This window comes from Cebus imitator, unplaced genomic scaffold (genome assembly GCF_001604975.1).
Source record: "Cebus imitator isolate Cc_AM_T3 unplaced genomic scaffold, Cebus_imitator-1.0 Scaffold742, whole genome shotgun sequence".
In the NCBI taxonomy this organism is placed as follows: domain Eukaryota; kingdom Metazoa; phylum Chordata; class Mammalia; order Primates; family Cebidae; genus Cebus; species Cebus imitator.
The window spans coordinates 259,218-269,895 of NW_016108057.1; the positions used below are offsets into that span (position 1 = coordinate 259,218).

General features: G+C 35.5%; 1 pseudogene; it reads right to left on the bottom strand.

Annotated features, from left to right (window-relative positions):
* Positions 1-6,581, bottom strand: part of LOC108296826 — a 9,962-nt pseudogene extending 3,381 nt beyond the window's left edge.
* Positions 6,582-10,678: the final 4,097 nt, after the last annotated feature.

The following is a 10,678-nucleotide window of genomic DNA, read 5'->3' on the forward strand; positions in this document are numbered from 1 at the left end:
GCCTCCCAGGTTCAGGTGATTCTCCTGCCTCAGCCTCCCAAGTAGCTGGGACTACAGGCGTGTGCCACCACACCCGGCTAATTTTTGTACTTTTTAGTGATTTCACCATATTGGACAGGCTGGTCTACGAACTCCTGACCCCATGATCCACCTGCCTCAGCCTCCCAAAGTGCTGGGATTACAACAGTGAGCCACTGCGCCCGGCCAATAATGGTCATTTTCTTAGGGAAAGTAAGGGAGATATGTCACTTTCTATGTAAGCACTTTGCTTTAGTATACAGTAGGAGAAAACACATTTGGCAATCATCAAAGTAATTTAGACAAACACACTTTTAAAAGACACTACAGAAACTGGTTTTTCCAGCATCGTACAGTTTGGTGAACTATAATAATCACCACAGTGAGATCCCATCAGCCAAGTTCCCATCTTATCCTTGCTTTCAAGACTGGTTTCTGGCATGTGTTAGCTTAAACACATACACACACACATATATACATGTTTTCACACACGTGTGCAATGTGGCTTTTTGCCTGGAGAAAAATACAAGAGTACTACATCACTGAAATTCTATTATCTACTATAGATGTAATGTTTTCAAATAACTTCGCAAGCCTGGTTAAACACAACTTCCCTTAACTGAACATACTGTAATGTTCACAAAAATATATGTTAGTTGCCCTTATCTGTGGAAGATATACTTCAAGACCTCCAGTGGTTGCCTGAAACTAGATAGCACTGACCTCTATGTTTTTTTTCCTATGTGCATGGAACCCTGTGTATGTTTTTCATATACATAAATATCTACAATAAAAATCTTAATTTATAAATTAGGCACAGTAAGAAGTTAATATCAATAATTAATAAAATAATTATAGAAATACACTGTAAGCAAAAGTTATATTAATGTGATCTCTTCCTCTCAAAATGTCTTACTATACATTATGTGTTTTTACACTGTGGTTGATGGTGAGTAACTAAAACCAAGGGAAGTAAAACCACAAATAAGGAGGGAATATTGCACTGTGAAAACTCTCTTATGAGAAATGTCATAAATATTGTATCATTTTATCATTATATTTCAGATTGATAATATGGACCATCTTTTTAATTAATTAATTTAATATGTAGAAATTAGTCTCAATATGTTGCCCAAGCTGGTCTTGAACTCTCGGGCTCAAGTCATCCTCCCACCTTGGCTTCCCAAAGTGCTGGGATAGTAAGTGTAAGCCGCTGTACCTGGCCAGATAATATCAACAAACTTAATCATACCAGAGCTGGCTATCTCTTCACCTTTTGAACGAAACCATCTTTGAAACACTGAAAAGTTTTGCTCATATATGATTTGTTTTTCTAGTGCATCAATGCTACATTTGACTAATTTATATTAGGAAATTAATTAGATTCATAAATATAAATTACCTTTGCTAATAATAATTGGAAGAACTTTTACCCCAATGAATATAAATATATAAATTTCAAAAATTATATGGAGAATAAGGAGATGTCATTTCTAGGAATACTTCCTAACACCCAGGACTGAATTTGTTGCCTCTTCTCTGTATACCATTTATCATACTTTATTATTAATGTCTATTTTATTTTCACTTCTCCTCCAGGTCAGCACTGTTCAATAGAATTTTCTGTAAAGATGGAACTGATCTTCATTGGTACTGTCCAATACGTTAGCTACTACCTGTGGTTATGACACACTTAAAATATGGCTATTCTTAATGAGAATGCACCGTAATATAAACTAGACATTATATTTCAAAAACTTTGTACAAAAATTAAGATATATAGATGCATTAATGTATTTTTACATAGGATAAATGTTGAAATGGCATTTTTTAATATATGGGTTACATGAAATATAATATAATTAATTTCCTCATTTTTTTCTACTTCTTAAGTAATTACTATACAAATTTAGAATTATACATGTAGCTAGAATTTGTGGAGCACTGTATTTCTATGGGGAGGCATGCTTTGAAAAAGTCTGTGAAAAGAAGGATTTTCCACATACAGTATTTTGTAACACTATATTCTAAATTTATATTTTAACTTTTATATTCTATTAAATACTGACGTGATTCATAATTAATAGCAGGTCATAATTTACCTGGGGCCTTTTTTTTTTAGTGTTTTTGTTTTTTGCTTAGTGCGCCTTATAATCAATTATAAGTTAGGACCAATAAAACATGTTTTCTATGTTTGCCACATAAAAACACAGTGCAAATCAGTTGATTCTTAGTCCTGTGAAAATATAACCTAATAACTGAAAAGTCTGTATTTCAAAATTGCTTGAATTAGTGTGCTTCCCAAAAGGATAATTACCCAGAACAAAGTGTTTGCAAATACACTCTCTAGGGAAATAATTGAGGCAAATCAGTCTCTTCTTCCCTTGGAATGTTATTATAATCACTTCAAATAAGTCTATAATATTTATTTTGGTTAGCATAAAAGATAATTTGAATGATGCCTTTAAGTTTGTTGACAATATTTCTGACTAATAAACAATAGATTTGCCTTGCATGTTTACACTGGTGGGAAGGAAGGGTTGGGAAGTTTTGAAAAAAGTTTAAGAAAACTAAAATTATGTAAATATACTTCAATGTTAATATTTGTTGTCTTGCTTTATTTTAAAATAATATCTGAAACAAAAAGTAATATAAACAGATGGTATCTAATCAAATATTATAGTCCATTTTAAGGCACCTCCAATCTCACTCCTAGTAGCAACTCATTCCATTTCTGTCACTTTAATATTTCTGATGATTTCCACATAATTCCTTATCATGTGTTAACATCTCTATTTCTGAATTTATCAATTTTAGAAAAATATCTATTAATGCTCAACAATTAAAGATAGAGAAAACAATTAATCAATATTAAGCCCTATTTTCCCATGATATACTTCCACAGTCAATAGTGTACTATATTTATTTTGTGTAGATTACCTTCCTATCTTAATTAAAAAATTAATTGTCCCATTAACTTATGACAGTGTCTCTTAACTCATCATGTCTTCATACTATAAAGGTTTTAATACTTTCATAAATTCTTTTCTTTATGAATGTATTCCTTCTCTCTTTTTTATTATTATACTTTAAGTTCTGTGATACATGTGCAGAACGTGCAGGTTTGTTACAAAGGTATATATGTGCCATGGTGGTTTGCTGCACCCAACAACCCATCATCTACATTAGGTATTTCTCCTAATGCTGTCCCTCCCCTAGCCCCCAACCCCCAACAGACCCTCTTCTATTTTATGTGATTCACATTGCTAGAATCTTTCTTTCCTGAAACCATAACCAAGTGTTTCCAACACTGATCCTTTTATAGGTTGTAAATGGCAACATTTACACTTCTAGAACTATGTAAATATTATTCACAGCCACGTCAGACTAACTCTAAGGTTATATATCCTTACCCTGACTTCAATTCACTGATATCAAAAAGACAAGAATAATTATTTCTATTTTTTAATAAAATGCATATTTTTTTTCCAAGTACACATTTATGACAGTTTGTGATATCTAATTTTAGCAAAAATTTCCTGGGTTTTTGTTCTACAATTTACTTTCAAAAATGCTTTTCCATGTGGCTTGAATTTTCAGAGTTAGTAATACGCATTCCTGATAAAAAAAATGACTTTTCTAGATGAAATAGTGTTGAGTTTATAGCAGATGATGAACAAATATTTGTTAAATGAATGTATAATTCATTTTTCAAAGAAAGTGCTAATATCCAGATGTACAAATTTTTTAATTCAAGGGTAAGGTTCTTTTTTTACTGAATGCAGATTAGAATAAATTATTTAAATAATTGTTAATATACTTTTAAGGTAAGGATACTAAGAAAGAACTAACTGGACTTTTTTAGATCAATGATTTTAATCATATAATGGAAACCTGAAAAACATTTGGATTACAAATGTGAACTGTTTTTTTTTTTAACAATATGAGAATAGTTGACCACAAATTTAATAACACCATATTGTCTAATTAAAATAAAAAATATTTCTAGTTTTTAAATACACATGAAAATTAAGCATTAAGAGTATGTTGTGACTCTTTCATGCAATTATTAATATTTTCTTTTAAAAATTTGCCCTTTATCTTAAAAACAAGGCATAATTAAGGTGGGAGCTAGGTTGCAACTACTTTGAAAAAGAAAAATGTAATTTTTTTTATTTTATCAAATATATATTTAAATTATTGACAGTTTTACAAATTAGTAAAATTTTAATAAGGTTAAATATTTAAAATTTTAATATTTTAATCAGATTCATAATCCTGATGCTGATAATGAGGCATTACTCTAAATCAAGAAGTAAACATCTGAGTTTTGCTGTAATAGAGTTGGAAGGACTGTATGAAGGGGTGGGTATAAAACAGTGATCCTGTCATGTCTTATTTGTAATTAATGAAAAAAATTCATAAATGATCATGAAATAAATGAGTAATAAATGTCCATAAAAAGAAAGGAAAATTAACTTGTGTTACATGGAATATTCATAGTAAGTGTCGTTTCACTTCCATTTAATAGATTTTAAAGAATTTCAACCATCCTGGAATCTTCCAGATTGTTTTCATCCTCATAAGCCCAATCTATCATTTTTCCCATTTTAAATGATTTGACATGTTGCTAAAATAGGCCTTAGAAGAATGGGCTCAATATATCTATAACTGAGCTACCATTCTTTTGAAGAAATGTTTAGTTTCACTTTGGGGGATTTAGAATCAGAAGCAGAAGTTCTGGGAGGATAAAATGGAATGTGAACGGTATGGACAGATTAGAAGGAATGAAAGATATGTAAAATCACCATGGGAAACCAGTAAGTTTTAACACTCATTATCATCAAATTGTGTAATAGATGTTCACTGAACTTGTGTGATGCTCCCTGCACAGCAGGCACTCAAGAAAGGTGATTGATGGACTGGAAACAAGCTTCCAAACTTTGGAATTTATTTAGCATATGTCAAAGTGAGAATTTATTTTTAAATCCTACATTTGTTTCTAGTTAAGATTTAATGCTATTCAACTATTCACAATAATCACAGTTGCAACAATTCCCTAAGGAAATATTTCTTCACAGGATTGAATTTTTATCTGGCCTTTTATTTCACTGTGTTAGAGGTGATAGACCACGAGGAGGTAATTCTAGAGATGACTACTTCAGGCAGTTGTGAATGCCTAAGAGATATTCTATAAATGATGCTATTTTCATTTCAAGAAATTGTTCAAGTTGCCTTTCAATCTTGACTAATATTATGAAAGTTAAGTTGCAAAAAGTCAAGGAGAAAATCTGATACACCTTAGATCAAATACTAATCATTGCTGCATTCTAACATATAGAATAAACAGAGACATAAAATAGTAAATTCAAGTTTCAGATCCATTATACACTGTAAGTTTTTCTAATTTATCACAATCATAGACATGCTTGCACAAAACAACATCCTGCTGATAGTCTATGTAATATGTTGAGTATTCACTAATTTTAATTTGTTGTCTTCTTTCTTGTGAGTTAACCTATTGGTTCACTAGAGACAACAGAATCCATAAGACCATAACAAATACATATCTCATACAAAAATGTCTCATTTCTGGCATTGATTTGGGAAAGGTTTCTAGAATTTCCCTAAAAGCAGCACTAAAAAAAACAAATGTAAGGATACTAACATCTAGAATGATTAGACCCTATTTAATAAATAATATCAAATGGTAATCCTTACACTCAACTGAGATTGAGGTATTGTGGTAACAATTAATTTACAGTTGGATTTCATTGTTTGCTTTCCCTGTGAAATAACCTACCCCAAAACTCAATGCCTGAAAACAAGAATCATTTCTGTGCACTGTCAGTATGTGTTTGAATCAGTTGGGTGGTTTTTCCACTGGTAATATTTGAGTGTACACATCGCCATCAGTCAACTTGGGGCTGATGTGTCAAGAATGAACTAACCCAAGGGTCTGGGGGTCACTGCTCCCTATCATCTGTGGCTATGACTGTCAGGCTAGCCTGGGAATCATTCACATGGGAGTGATTCATTGTTTTCACAGGAACAGCATTGTAAGGTATATTCCAAAGCAGAAGCACATTAAGTCCCTCCTTGTGTCACACTGACCGTTACTCCAGTGCTCGCTGGCCAATGCAAGTCACATGACCCAGCCAAGTGTAAATGGATTTTAGACTTCTCAAGAGCATGGATACAGACAGCCATGATTAAATTGAAGGCTACTGCTATAACAATATATAATGCTGGAATAATGACTTGCTAATTAAATACAAACAAATCAGATCTTTATATTGTCCTATTAGAATCAAATTAATACATTAATTAATACTTGCACTTTTCTTTATCCATTAGTTCATGCATGTATTTAAATATTTATTCAATTCATGGTAAAATGTACAATTAATACACATGACAAATTTAAGTTCTAAGATTAATTAACTAATTTATTTATTATTTCCCCATGCCCACTTAAATATTTGGAACTGAATGCTTATACAGCAGAGAGAAAAAAGACACCTGGTCCTCAAGAGGCACTCAGAGTTCAAAGACACAGCCATGTAAAAATGGCATGGAGACAAAACACAGAAAAAAGAATTATAAGAGACAAAACAGAAGAAAGCATCTTAATTCTAATATAAAATAATTCTACACACAGTTGTTTGTGCCCATATCCAATTATAAATTCCTCTTCACATGCAGAGGAAAATAGTAAAGCTTAGACAAAGTAGGACTAGGTTTGAGAGAGAGATGAACAATTCCACTTGAGAAATAACTTCATACCAAATATTTTTAAGTGATAAAACTAGTGAACCAATAGGTTAACTCACAACTGACTTGCCCAGACCCATGGAATTAGCGAGTTTAATTATGATGTCCTTAGAAGTGAAATAGAAAGACTATTCTTTTTTTAAAACTTATGTATTTTTTAATTAACAAATAAAAGTTGTGTATATTAATCATGTACTGAGGGCTGGCAAGAAAGCCGAATAGGAACAGCTCTGGTCTGCAACTCCCAGCAAGATCAACACAGAAGGTGAGTGACTTCTGCATTTCCAAATGAGATACTCAGTTTATCTTATTGGGACTGGTTAGACAGTGGGTACAGCCCACAAAGGGCAAGCAAAAGCAGGGTGCAGTGTCGCCTCACTTGGGAAGTGCAAGGGATCAGGGAACTCCCTCCCCTAGTCAAGGGAAGCCTTCAGGGACTGTGCTATGAGGAACAGTGTATTCTGGCCCAGATACCAGGCTTTTCCGATGGTCTTTGCAACCCTCAGACCAGGAGATTTCCTCGGGTGCCTACACCACCAGGGCCCTGGGTTTCAAGCACAAAACTGGGCTGCCATTTGGGCAGACACTGAGCTAGCTGCAGGAGTTTTTTTTTTTTTTTTCTTTTTTCATACTTCAGTGGTGCCTGCAACACCAGAGAGACAGAACATTCACTGCCCTAGAAAGGGGGCTGAAGCCAAGGAGCCAAATTGTCTTGATCAGTGGATCCCACCCCGCTGGAGCACAGCAGGCTAAGATCCACTGGCTTTCAATTCTCACTGACCACACAGAAGTCTGAAGTTGACCTGGGACAGTCCAGCTTGGTTGGGAGAGGGATATCTGTCACTACTGAGGCTTGAGTAGGTGGTTTTCCCATCACAGTGTAAACAAAGCTGCCAGGAACTTTGAACTGGATGGAGTCCACCACAGCTCAGCAAAGCCACTGTGTCCAGACTGCCTCTCTAGATTCGTCCCACAGGGATAGGACATCTCTGAAAGAAAGGCAGCAGCCCCAGTCAGGGCTTATAGATAAAACTCCCATATCACTGGGACAGAGCACATGGTAGAAAGGGCCCCAACTGTAGGCACAGCTTCAGCAGACCTGAACATTCCTGCATGTCAGCTCTGAAGAGAGCAGAGGATCCTGTAGCGCAGCGCTCAAACTCTGCTAAGGGGACACATTACCTCAAGTGGGTCCCTGATCCATGTGCCTCCTGACTGGGAGATAACCCGCAGCAGGGGTAAACAGACACCTCATACAGGAGAGTTCTGGATGGCATCTGGCAGGTGCCCCTCTGCGACGAAGCTTCCAGAGGAAAGAACGGGCAGCAATCTTTGCTGTTCTGCAGCATCTGCTGGTGATACTAAGGCAAACAGGGTCTGGAGTGGACCTCCAGCAAACTCCAGCAGACCTGCAGAAGAGAGGCCTGTTACAAGGAAAACTAACAAACAGAAAGGAATAGAATTAACATAAACAAGATGGACGTCCACACAGAAACCCCATCTGAAAGTCACCAACAGCAAAGACCCATGAAGATGAGGAAAAACCAGCCCAAAAAAGGCTAAAAATTCCAAAACCAGAATGCCTCCTCTCCTCCAAAGGAACACAGCTCCTTGCCAGCAAGGGAACAAAACTAGATGGAGAAAAAGTTTGATGAATTGACAGAAGTAGGCTTCAGAAGGTGAGTAACAACAAACTCCTCTGAGCTAAAGGAGCATGTTCTAACCCAATGCAAGAAAGCTAAGAAACTTGATTAAAGGTTACAGGAACTGCTAACTGAAATCAGAAGTTTAGAGAAGAACATAAATGACCTGATGGAGCTGAAAAACACAGCATGAGAACTTCATAAAGCATACACAAGTATCAAGCTGAACTGATCAAGAGGAAGAAAGGATATCAGAGATTGAAGATCAACGTAATGAAAAAAAAGCATGAAGACAAGATTAGAGAAAAAAAGAACATGAAGTAATGAACAAAGCCTCCAAGAAATATAGGACTATGTGAAAAGAACAAACATATGTTTGATTAGTGTACCTGAAAGTGATGGGGAGAATGGAACCAAGGTAAAAACCACTCTTGAGGATACTATCCAGGAGAACTTCCCCAAAACTAGCAAGATAGGCCAACATTCAAATTCAGGAAATACAGAGAACACCACAAACATACTCCTTGAGAAGAGCAACCCCAAGACACATAACAGATTCACCTAGGTTGAAATGAAGGAAACAATGTTAAGGGCAGCCAGAGAGAAAGGACAGGTTACTCACAAAGGGCAGCACATCAGACTAACAGTGGATCTCTCGGCAGAAAACGTACAAGCCAGGAGAGAGTGGGGGCCAATATTCAACATTCTTGAAGAATTTTCAACTCAGAATCTCATATCCAGCCAAACTAAGATTCATTAAGTGAAGCAGAAATAAAATCCTTTACAGACAAGAAAATGCTGAGAGACTTTTTAAAAGGCTCCTGAAGAAAGCACTAAACATGGAAAGAAAAAACTGGTACCAGCCACTGCAAAAAACAAACAAAAAAATGTAAAGACCATCGACACTATGAAAAAAACTGCATCAACTAATGGGCAAAATAACCAGCTACCATCATAATGACAGAATCAAATTCATACATAACAATATTATCCTTAAAGGTATATGGGCTAAATGCCCCAATTAAAAGAAACAGACTGTCAAATTGGATAAAGAATCCAGAACCATCGGTTTGCTGTATTCAGGAGACCCATCTCACATGCAAAGACACACATAGGCTCTAAATAAAGCAATGGAGGAATATTTACCAAGCAAATGGAAAACAAAAAAAAAAAGCAGAGGTTGCAATCCTAGTCTCTGATAAAACAGACTTTAAACCAACAAAGATCAAAGAAGAAAAAGAAGGGCATTACATAACGGTAAAGGAATCAATGCAAGAAGAAGAGCTAACTATCCTAAATATATATGCACCCAATACAGAAGCACCCAGATTTATAATGCAAGTTCTTAGAGGCCTACAAAGAGACTTAGACCCCCAACAATAATAAGAGGCTTTAACACCCCATTGTCAATATTAGACAGATCAATGAGTCAGAGAATTAACAAGGATATTCAGGACATGAACTCAGCTCTAAACCAAGTGGACATATCAGACATCTACAGAACTCTCCACCCCAAATCCACAGAATATACATTCTTCTTGGCATCACATAGCACTTATTCTAAAATTGACCACATAATTGGAAGTAAAACACTCCTCAGCAAATGCCAAGGAATGGAAATCATAACAAATATGTTTTGTGGTCTCTCAGACCACAATGCAATCAAATTAGAATTTAGGATTTAAAAAACTTACTCAAAACCACACAATTACATGGAAACTGAACAACCTGCTTTTGGATGATTAATGGGTAAATAACAAAATTAAGGCAGAAATAAATAACTTCTTTGAAACCAGTAAGAATGAAGACACAGCATACCAGAATATCTGAGACACAGCTAAAGGAGTCTTTTGAGGGAAATTCATAGCACTAATTGTCCACAGGAGAAAGCAAGAAATATCCAAAATTGACACCATTACATCACAATTAAAAGAACTAGAGAAGCAAGAGCAAACAAATTCAAAAGCTAACAGGAGACAAGACAAGAAATAACTAAGAGAAGAGTAGAACTGAAAGAGATAGAGACACAAAAAACCCTTCAAAAAAAAATCAATACACTGTGGGAGGCCGAGGCGGGTGGATCACGAGGTCAAGAGATCGAGACCATCCTGGTCAACATGGTGAAACCCCGTCTCTACTAAAAATACAAAAAATTAGCTGGGCATGGTGGCGCGTGCCTGTAATCCCAGCGACTCAGGAGGCTGGGGCAGGAGAATTGCCTGAACCCGGGAGGCGGAGGTTGC